This window comes from Giraffa tippelskirchi, chromosome 14, assembly GCF_054371585.1.
Source record: "Giraffa tippelskirchi isolate mGirTip1 chromosome 14, T2T-mGirTip1v1.2.pri, whole genome shotgun sequence".
NCBI lineage: Eukaryota > Metazoa > Chordata > Mammalia > Artiodactyla > Giraffidae > Giraffa > Giraffa tippelskirchi.
In genome coordinates, this window is record NC_137288.1 from 17680068 (window position 1) to 17690200 (window position 10133).

The following is a 10133-nucleotide window of genomic DNA, read 5'->3' on the forward strand; positions in this document are numbered from 1 at the left end:
GGAAGGACTGATGCTGAAGCTGATACTCCAATACTTTGGCCACCTGGTTGGAAGAGCTGACTCATTTGAAAAGACCCTGATGCTGGGAAAGATTGAAGCAGGAGGAGAAGGGGATGACAGAGGTTGATATCATTGGTTGGCATCACCAACTCGATGGACATGAGTTTGAGCAAGCTCTCGGAGTTGGTGATGGACAGGGAACCCTGGCGTGCTGCAGTCCATGAAGTCGCAAAGAGTTGGACAGAACTGAGCGACTGAACTGAACTGAACTGAATGTTTAAAATGTGGACAGGTGGATGGATGCACAGGAACAGGTTAGAAGAAGAATAAAACCCAGATTTGATTGATCAGTGGCACCTTACAGACGGAAAGGAAATTTCCATTGAATATAGAGTTAAGTGAGTGGTGTCAAAGGCTTCCCTGGTGGCTTAGTGGTAAAGAACCTGTCCGAGAATGCAGGATATGCAAGAGATGCCGGTTCAATCCCTGGGTTGGGAAGATTCCCTGGAGAAGGAAATGGCAACCCACTTTACTATTCTTGCCTGGAAAATCCCATGGACGGAGGACACTGGTGGGCTACCATTGATGGGATCACAAAGAGTCAGACACGATTTAGTGACTGAACAACATCAACAAAAGCACTATCAATGTACTTAGCAATAGTTCTCAAAGCACGACCTTTTACACATGCAAAGAAAAAAGAAAAAGAAAACCTGGGGCATTTGTCAACATGCACATTCCTGGGATACTCTTTAGATTTCCTAAGTCAGTACTCTACAGCAGGGTCCAGAAACGTGCATTTTAAAAAATAGTTTACATTTTATGAAAGCAATATCTGTGTGTGTGTGTTTTTAAATCAAGCAGTATAAAAGGATCTTAAAATAAAAGGCAACAGTCTTGAGTCCCACCCCTACCGACCCAACCCCACATACCACTTCCTACTTCTGCTTGTTTTTAATTTTTGCCATGGTTCCCTATCCCACTTAGAGCTTAGAACAAAGTTTTGTAATTGAGGCATTTAGGTCATTATCTATTTCTGCTCTAAGAAAGAGAATTTTAGTTTAATTCTGTTAGTTACATGTGAATCTGTTAATAGTTGTCCTTAAGTATTTTGGTATTGTATTTATCTCAAACATTGATATTGATAATATTTATGTTCGGTTCGCTTTTATTTTTTTATTGTGTTGGTTTCTGCCGTACATCACGATGAATCAGCCAAAGGTTTAAGTATAATCCCTCCCTGTTGAACCCTCTCCCAGCTCCCAGCCCATCCCACCCCTCTAGGTTGTCCCAGAGCACTGGTTGAGCTCCCTACATCATCCAGCAAATTCCCACTGGCTGTCTAATTTTACACATGGTTGTGTACATATGTCAGTGCTACCCTCTCAATTCGTCCCACCCTCTCCTTCCCGCCCTGTGTCCACAAGTCTGTTCTCTATGCCTGCGTCTCCACCGCCGCCCTCAGATAGGTTCATCAGGACCACCTTTGCAGACTGGAATGTGTATCTTGCTACATGTAGCAAAGGTGAAAGTCACTCATGAAGAGTGTTACAAAACCAAGGAAATAACACATCTTCTGTATTTTTATGATGTTTTCAGTTTCCGTGCCATAGGGTAACTGAGAGAAGCAGAAAAAGGGAAAAGAAGTCTCTCACCAGGGGTGACCCCACAGAGACAAGGAGGGAAAACTCACACAACTCACACTGCTTCCCTAAGAACAGAGTGAACAAGCTATCCTGTGCGACAGCATTGGAAACTCGTCTCTTGGCCTACAGACACTCTGGGTAATTCTTTGAGGATTATATTAGCAATGTCTGACATTTCCATATGGGAGAAGAGTGAATAATTTTATGAAATGATACTCTCTTTGACAGAAAATGCATCTTGAACATTTTAATACAATATGAATGGCAATTACACAGAAACCACACAGTCTGTTTCCATCAGTAATAGCGAGGGCATTTATGTCAGGAGACAGGAAATGTATTTCAATACAAATGCCTAGGGGCTCAGCGCATTTTGTACATTTAAATTTTTAAAAGGCATAGGTGTAGGTTCAACATGAATCACTAGAATTACGGTGCGGCTTATGGATTCTGTGCATCTCAGTAACAGATTCCCTGAAGCCTATGACTTTAACACCAATGTGTGTTCTTCAAGCTACAGATTCGCCATTCGTCCTCAGAATATTCAGGGCTGCACGGTACACCTTCAGCATCTCCTCTGGGTCATTCATCACACCTCCCTCCATCCTCACCATCTTCATTCCTCTCTTGTTCAGTCTACATAGTGGCTAGGTCCCACTCAGCTGAAATGGTGTGTCTGTCAGTGGTGACAATACGGAGGGTCAAATATGATTTCATTATGTAACGTTGCAGATCAAACGGCACATGCACATTTAGAAAATGTGATGCTACACTTTCAAGACTACTGGGACACAGACTTCACACTGAACCTTTTCAAAGATTAAAAGATGGGTGCATTGGAAGTGGAAAATTTTCTTTGTGGTGTGCCAACCCAAATATCCAATGCACAGACAGGGAACGAAATTCTCTCTCTCCCAAACGCTCAAGCTCTCCTCATATTTCAAGAACATAGAAATTCATTTGACACAAGTAACTCTCTGAGTGTATTTCCCTGTTTGTAGATTTGCAGTACTCCCTATTTTCAAGGCTGATGGACACTTACCTGGAGCGTGGCTGCTGTGTCCAGGGTCATCATCGTCTGTACCCATGTCATTCTGTTTACTGTTATCTGTACAGGTTATTAAATATTTTGAATAACAACATGCCTATCTCAGGAACTTTTTTAAATCAAATGAAATCATTGAAACTATTATTTATTGAATGAGACATGGTTCAACAATTTGGAGGACCTGTAAATTAAGTCCTTAATTTATATCATCACGTGGTATTAACTCAACTAAAGATACAGAAATGGATCCAGGTCCCTGACCTCACAAGGGGCACGGGTCAGAGCCTGAGTTTCTTTCACTCGAGCTCTTACCCCTCGCTCACAACCTCAGAGCCCTCCCCCATTTCATGGGAGGGCTTGTGCATTACTTCCACTTTGAATGTCAGGTCTACTTCCTCCACAGCCAGACCTCGCTGACATCAAAATGGAAAAAGAAGCCTTTCCGCATTGGCGGTCAGGCACGGGCTGTTGTGAAAACGGTTTACTTTCGCGTTTAGAATGAGTGAAGCCCATCATGAAGCGACTGCCAGGCTACAGACAAAACTAGAAAGGGGGGGTCCCCTGTGCCTGCGTTCACAGACACGGGCGCATCCAGAGGGCTCTCACCCTGGAATGAGGTGTGGTCTCCGCAAGCTGGACCATTTCCTGAGGTCAGAGACGAAGATGGAGGAAGTTTGGCAAAGCTGACGCGCAGAACACGACCCGAAGGACTGCAGATGGTCAGCCTGGCAAGGGAAAGGCCTGAGGAACATCACGATGGCACGTTCAAGGATGCAGATCTGACTTATTTTACAAGCTCTCGGGTGGGAGCTGGGGTGCAGGCTGTGGACACCCACGGAAGTCACCTTGAGGTTGGTTTTGGATTAATGTACGTTCACATTTTGAAAAAGAAAGACTTTTAAGCTGAAGCTTGTTTTCTGTGGCGAATTCTGTTGCTGCACTTGATGAAGTCCAGGCCGGGGAGGGCTTGGCGGGACTGCAGAGCCCAGGGAAGCCTTTGATCTGTGTTTGTGTTACATGGGCTCCCGATCTTGAGATCCCAGGAATCTAAACTGTGAGCAAAGAAGGATGCTAATCTTTTCAACCTGATTTCCCTTGTGCTCAAGACCTGCCATCCGCTGAAGGGCTCACATCACTTCCCTGAGTTAAGGGTCACCGTTTGGAAAGCCTGTTGACCATCAGCCACTTACAGTGGGAAGAAAAGTAGCTGTTCATTCATCCGACAGAGAGTCAGCAAGCACCTGCTCTGTGCCAGGCACTGTTCTAGCCTCCTGGACTACATATGTGAACAAAGCAGGCAAACATCCCCGCTCTCATGGGTCTTAACGTCCTAACAGGAGGGTGAAGACAACACTCAATAGACTAGAGGAAAGGTAAGCTGTATCGTGTTCCAAGAGCTGGGAGAAAGGAATGAAGGAGGGACCAGTGCATGGGGTTGCTCGTGTGGAGGAGGCGTGACAGGGAGGGTGATGGATGGGGAGGATGAGGAGGCCGTGGGTCCCCTTGCAGGCGAGTCTGTGGGCACCAGAACTTGCCCGCTTCCCTTGTTTGGTGCTGGTCACTGTCACTAGCCTTACTAGCAGTGGCCCAAATAAGGAGCAAAACTGAGCAGTTGGAGCTTCACTTTTGTCACCCTTGGGTTTTCTTCCCAGGCATTTGCCATAAGTCAGCATGAGCTTGAGTAGAGAGCAGGCAAAGAAAAGAAAGCATTCCAGGTAAATCACACATGGAGAGACTCACTCTGTCCACTGAGCTGCTGCTCCACAGTGTCCTGAGAAGTCCAGCCTGGAGACAAGCCTCACAAGAGGATGAAGAGATGTGTAAGAGTGGAACTCTGGCCCAACAAACTAGCACCACACATTTGGAAGCAATTTTTCAGCATGCACCGGTGCTATAAAAACATTCATTTCTTTGGGTCTTTTCATCTTAACTTTTAAATATTTGCACTGTGTCATAAGAGATAGGAATGCAGACCTCCTTACCTGCGTGCGTCCTGAGAAATCTGTGTGCAGGTCAAGAAGCAACAGTTAGAACCAGACATGGAACAATAGACTGGTTCCAATTTGGGAAAGGAGTATGTCAAGGCTGTATATTGTCACCCTGCTTATTTAACTTATATGCAGAGTACATCATGCGAAATGCTGGGCTGGATGAAGTACAAGCTGGAATCAAGATTGCCAGGAGAAATATCAATAACCTCAGATATGCAGATGACACCACCCTTAAGGCAGAAAGTGAAGAGGAACTAAAGAGCCTCTTGATGAAAGTGAAAGAGAAGAGTGAAAAGGCTGGCTTCAAACTCAATATTCAAAAAACTAAGATCAAAAAACTAAGAGTTGGACTCTAAAGAAAGCTGAGCGCTGAAGAATTGATGCTTTTGAGCTGTGGTGTTGGAGAAGACTCTTGAGAGTCCCTTGGACTGCAAGAAGAGCCAACCAGTCCATCCTAAAGGAGATCAGTCCTGGGTGTTCATTGGAAGGACTGATGTTGAAGCTGAAGCTCCAATGCTTTGGCCACCTGATGAGAAGAGCTGACTCATTTGAAAAGACCCTGATACTGGGAAAGATTGAGGGCAGGAGGAGAAGGGGACGACAGAGGATGAGATGGTTGAATGGTATCACCGACTCAATGGACAAGAGTTTGGGTGAACTCCAGGAGTTGGTGATAGAGAGGGAGGCCTGACGTGCTGCAGTCCATGGGGTCGCAAATTGTCGCACCTGACTGTGACTGAACTGATACCATTAAAAGGGCTACTCAGGTGGCTCAGTGGTAAAGAATCTGCCTGCCAAGCAGGAGACCTGGATTCGATCCCTGGGTCAAGAAGATCCCCTGGAGAAGGAAATGGTAACCAAGGCCAGTATTCTTGCATGGAAGTGCTTGTAAAGTGAAAGTTGCTCAGTCATGTCCGACTCTTAGCGACCCTATGAGCTGTATAGTCCACAGAATTCTCCAGGCCAGAATACTGGAGTGGGTAGCTTTTCCCTTCTCCAGGGCATCCCTTCCCAATCCAGGGATTGAGCCCAGGTATCCTGTATTGCAGGCAGATTCTTTACCAGCTGAGCCACAAGGGAAGCCCAAGAATACTGGAGTTTTTCTTGCCTAGAGAATCCTTGCCTGGAGAATCCCATGAACGGAGGAGCCTGGCAGGCTACAGTCCATGGGGTCACAAAGAGACAGACACAACTTGGAGACTACACAACAACAACAATGGTGTATCATTCTAAGAGGTGTGAAAGTGAAAGAGTTAGTCACTCAGCTATCACATTATGACAGCTATTGTTAGTTTTCCTCCCCCAAATGTGGTGTCACGTAACTGGATATGTCCACTTACTCACCTGTTCCTCAAAAAGTCCAGTTAATATTTGGCCTTCGTCATTCTGATGGTGGAAACTGACATCCGCTCTCTTACCGTGTTTCTCTGATCGTCCGTGAACCTCACTGTCGTTTGTCCATCTCTCGGGACTCGTCAGCGGTGTGTTTGTATCTCTCTCTCGAGTTGCCTTGTTTTTCTTGACCTTTTGACTTTTATATATTAGAGAGATTAAAACTTTACCTGGATAAATTCCACATTTTTTCCCATTTGTTTTTTAAGATATCTTTGGCCAAATTAATTATTTTTTTTCTTTATATTTTCATGATCTTCATCTTGGTTAATGAACAACAATAAAATCTTCTCCACCCCTCAAATTAAGGTAATTGCTTCTAGTTTGGGCTTCCCTGGTGGCTCAGACAGTAGAGAATCTACTTGCAATGTGGGAGATCTGAGTTTGATCCCTGGGTCAGGAAGATCCCCTGAAGAAGGAAACAGCAACTCACTCCAGTTTTCTTGGCTGGGAAATCCTATGGACAGAGGAGCCTGGTGGGCTACAGTCTATACGGTCACAAAAGAGTCAGACATGACTTAGCGACTAAGCAACAACGATCAAGGGTTCCCCCTGTGATTTGAAATACAATCTTTGCTGAGTACTTTGAAGCCTCAAGCTGGGCGTGGGTTTATTTCCGTACCGTCCATTTGCTTCCCCACATCACCCGTCTCCGCACACTGGAACCGCTCTGCCTCGGCTGACCTGCTGGAGCCGGGCCGCCCAAGGCCTGCGTCACTTCTGCTCACTCTCGTGTAAGCTGCAGGACTTTCTCGCTTTCCAATTGATTGGATTTTTCAACACAAAAATGAGATTTGGATTGAACTTGCAATTAGAGGTTAATTTGGGGAGAATGGAGTGCTGCATGTACTGAACTTTCTCATGTGAGCACAAGCTATAGCTCTTCATGTTCTTCAGGCGTGTATTTTCCAGTATAATCATTTAGTTTAATGCATATACACTTTTCATTGTGTTCAATACCAGCTGTGATAGAGTCCTCAATGCTCTTGTGAATTGTTATACATAAAAATATGATAGAATTTCACGTTTATATGTACGTAAAGAGATCAATTTATGGCCATTTCTCTAAATACTATTATACTTTGGCTAAATTTTTGGGCTTTCCTAAGTCCACAGCCGTATAATCTATTCAGAAGGATAATGTTAACTTTTAACTTCCAGTATTTTCGTATTATTTTTTTCTTGTAATAATAACTGAGCCCCCCAGATCAAGATAATACTACTGGGGCTTTTCTCTCTCTTGGATCTTCAATCACTTTCTCGAAATATTTCTAATGGCTGTGAAATTTTAATTGTTATTTTAATGTCTATCTAAAGGATCATAACATTTATCTCCTTTAATATATAAATGTAGTGAAATATTATTGCTTTCTGAGAATAAAATCTACTTGGTTATGGCACATTGCTTTTTAACACACTGCAGATTTCTTTGGCTCCTATTTTAAATTAAAATTTTTGCATTAATTTTCATAAGACATATTGATCTAAAGTGTTCCCTCTTTCTGTTTTTTGTTTGTTCACTTTGATTTCTTTATGAAATGTTTTCATATAGCATGTACTTCTGAAATGAGTCGTCCTGCTCTGAGATTATTTAAAGAACTGAGAAACTACCTGTTTCTTGGGTTTATTGGAGTTTTCCTTTAAAACTAGATTGATCTTTCTGATACACTTTTCATTTTGTTATGGCTTTAGGTAATTTTTTCTATTACCAATATTATTTCTAGAAATAATGGGAAAATACACATCACAAAGCTTATTTGTTGAAGCATTATCTCTCTTAGTGAAAAATTGGAAGCAACCTGAATGTCCAACAATGGGGAATTGCTAAATAAATTACCTGAGCTGTTTTCAAGATGACCAAGGCAGCCCTAGTTTAGCATGCAAGCCACACACTGACACGGAGGACTCAGAACACAGAGGTGCACGCGTGTGGTGATTTTCACACCGTAAAGGGCCTGTGTGAGGACGGGCGTCCATGATGTGATCTCATGGGATTATAGATTGCCTGCTTTATCCTCATTTTCCAAGCTTCCCATAGAACTGTGTGGGGATGCAAGAGCTGGTGGCCTGGTTCTCGTTCTCGCTGCAGGCTTGCTGTTGTTGTTCAGTTGCTCAGCCGCGTCCGACTCTTTGCGACACCGTGGACTGCAGCACACCAGGCTTCCTTGTCCTTCACTATCTCCTGGAGCTCGCTCAAACACACGTCCATTGAGTGGATGGTGCCGTCCAACCATCTCATCCTCTGTCGCCCCCTTCTCCTCCTGCCTTCAATCTTTCTCAGCATCAGGATCTTTTCCAATGAGTCAGCTCTTTGCATCAGGGGGCAAAAGTATTGGAGTTTCAGCTTCAGCATCAGTCCTTCCAGTGAGTATTCAGGGTTGATGTCCTTTGGATTGACTGGTTTGATCTCCTGGCTGTACAAAGGACTCTCAAGAGTCTTCTCCAGCACCACAGTTCGAAAGCATCACTTCTTTAGGACTTGTGACCATGATCAAATCTCACAATCTCTCTGTGCCTCGGGTTCTCAGGTGCTGCAAGGATCAGACAACCTGCTCCATGCATGTAAGCACACAAAAGTTTCTGGAACATAGCAAGTACAATGTTAGGTATTTGCTGGTTTTATTAAAAATATTGAAGCACAGAACAAAGTTATTTTCTTCCTCAAATGCATCCCCCTGCTCCAGTAATTGCATCTTGAGATTCCTTAACAAAAAGAAGAAGAAAATTGCTAAAGATAAGGTCAAGGTAGGAGACACAAGCTGACAAGATTTCATTTAAGAAGTAGGATGACCTCTTTTTCAAAGAAATGCTCTTCTCTAACTAAACCAGAAAACATTTGCACAAGAGCCCTAACACCTGAGAGGTGTAGAAGGAGATGACAAGAGGGTGATCTCTGGTGGCAGACAAGAGGAAATGGGTCTCCGAATAGCCTGCCTCTCTCCTTTCTGTGTATGTCACCATCTCGATGGGGAAACAGCATTCCATTCCTGGTGTGGGTGTGTGCTCAGCCGTGTCTGACTCTGCGATCCCAAGGACTGCAGCCCACCAAGCTCCTCTGTCCCTGGGATTCTCCCAGCAAGAATACTGGAGCGGGTTGCCATGTCCTTCTCCTGGGTATCTTCCTGATTCAGGGATCAAACCCACATCTCCTGCATTGACAGGTGGATTCTTTACCACTGAGCCACCTGGGAAGTCCTCCGTTCCTGGAGCAGAGAGCAAATAGGCGGACAATGAGTTCAAAAAGTTTTATGGCAATTTCAATCATTAAGTCAGAGGACAGAGCTCCAAAGCGTTTTCATTTGGCAACTGTCCGGAATATTTCAGGGCTACTGAGTCAGATGGGAGGCGAGTGCGGTCTCTGGCTGAGTTGGTGATGTCTGTCTGGACACAGCGCAATGTTTCTGGCCCACGTGTCTCCAGCTGCCAGGACTTCTCAGGGATAAACGGAGGTTCTGCTGTGACTGCCTCCATGTCCCTTCCCCGGGGGTCGGGAGTAGGGGCAGAGAGCTCTTTTTATGGATGCACAAGTCTCCATCTCTGGGTCTGAAGGTAGTTTGTTCTCATATTGGCTGGAAATTAACACCATCCGGGGCCCAGACGTCACCCTCTGAGCCCCCAGGGCTGCATCTGTGAGATGCAGGAATGGCTTTATCTCGAAGGTTTCCTGTTTACCTAAATGTTTTCAGGGAAAAGGCAAACCTCTGTGAGAACACCCTAACGATACCCGTCTTCCTACTTCTGTCTGCCCAACCCTCCTTGCAATTTTCTTTAAGTTAATCCTCACAATAGCTCAGAGAACCAACGGTTGTTTCCACTTACAAAGAAAGGAGCGTCTGGAAAAGCTCGATGGATAAGGGACATGGAAGCAAGACTGAAAGCAGGATCTTTAACTTCTACCGTCTCTGGACCTAAGACACTTTGCCGAGCACAGATGGTGAATCAAGCTATAATAAAAGAAGGAGCATATTCAAGATCTCCCCTTGAATTTGGGTGACAGACAGGATTCATTGGAGTGGCTACAGGGCTTCATCAGAGGAGCCATGGAGGAGGGCGTGG

General features: G+C 44.6%; 1 long non-coding RNA gene across 1 annotated transcript; it reads left to right on the top strand.

Moving 5' to 3' along the window:
* Nucleotides 1-3150: 3150 nt before the first annotated feature.
* Nucleotides 3151-7477, top strand: LOC145534228 (uncharacterized). The gene is made up of 2 exons (XR_014074362.1): nucleotides 3151-4067; nucleotides 4347-7477. It is a non-coding gene; the product is annotated as an uncharacterized LOC145534228 (long non-coding RNA).
* The last annotated feature ends 2656 nt before the right edge of the window (nucleotides 7478-10133 follow it).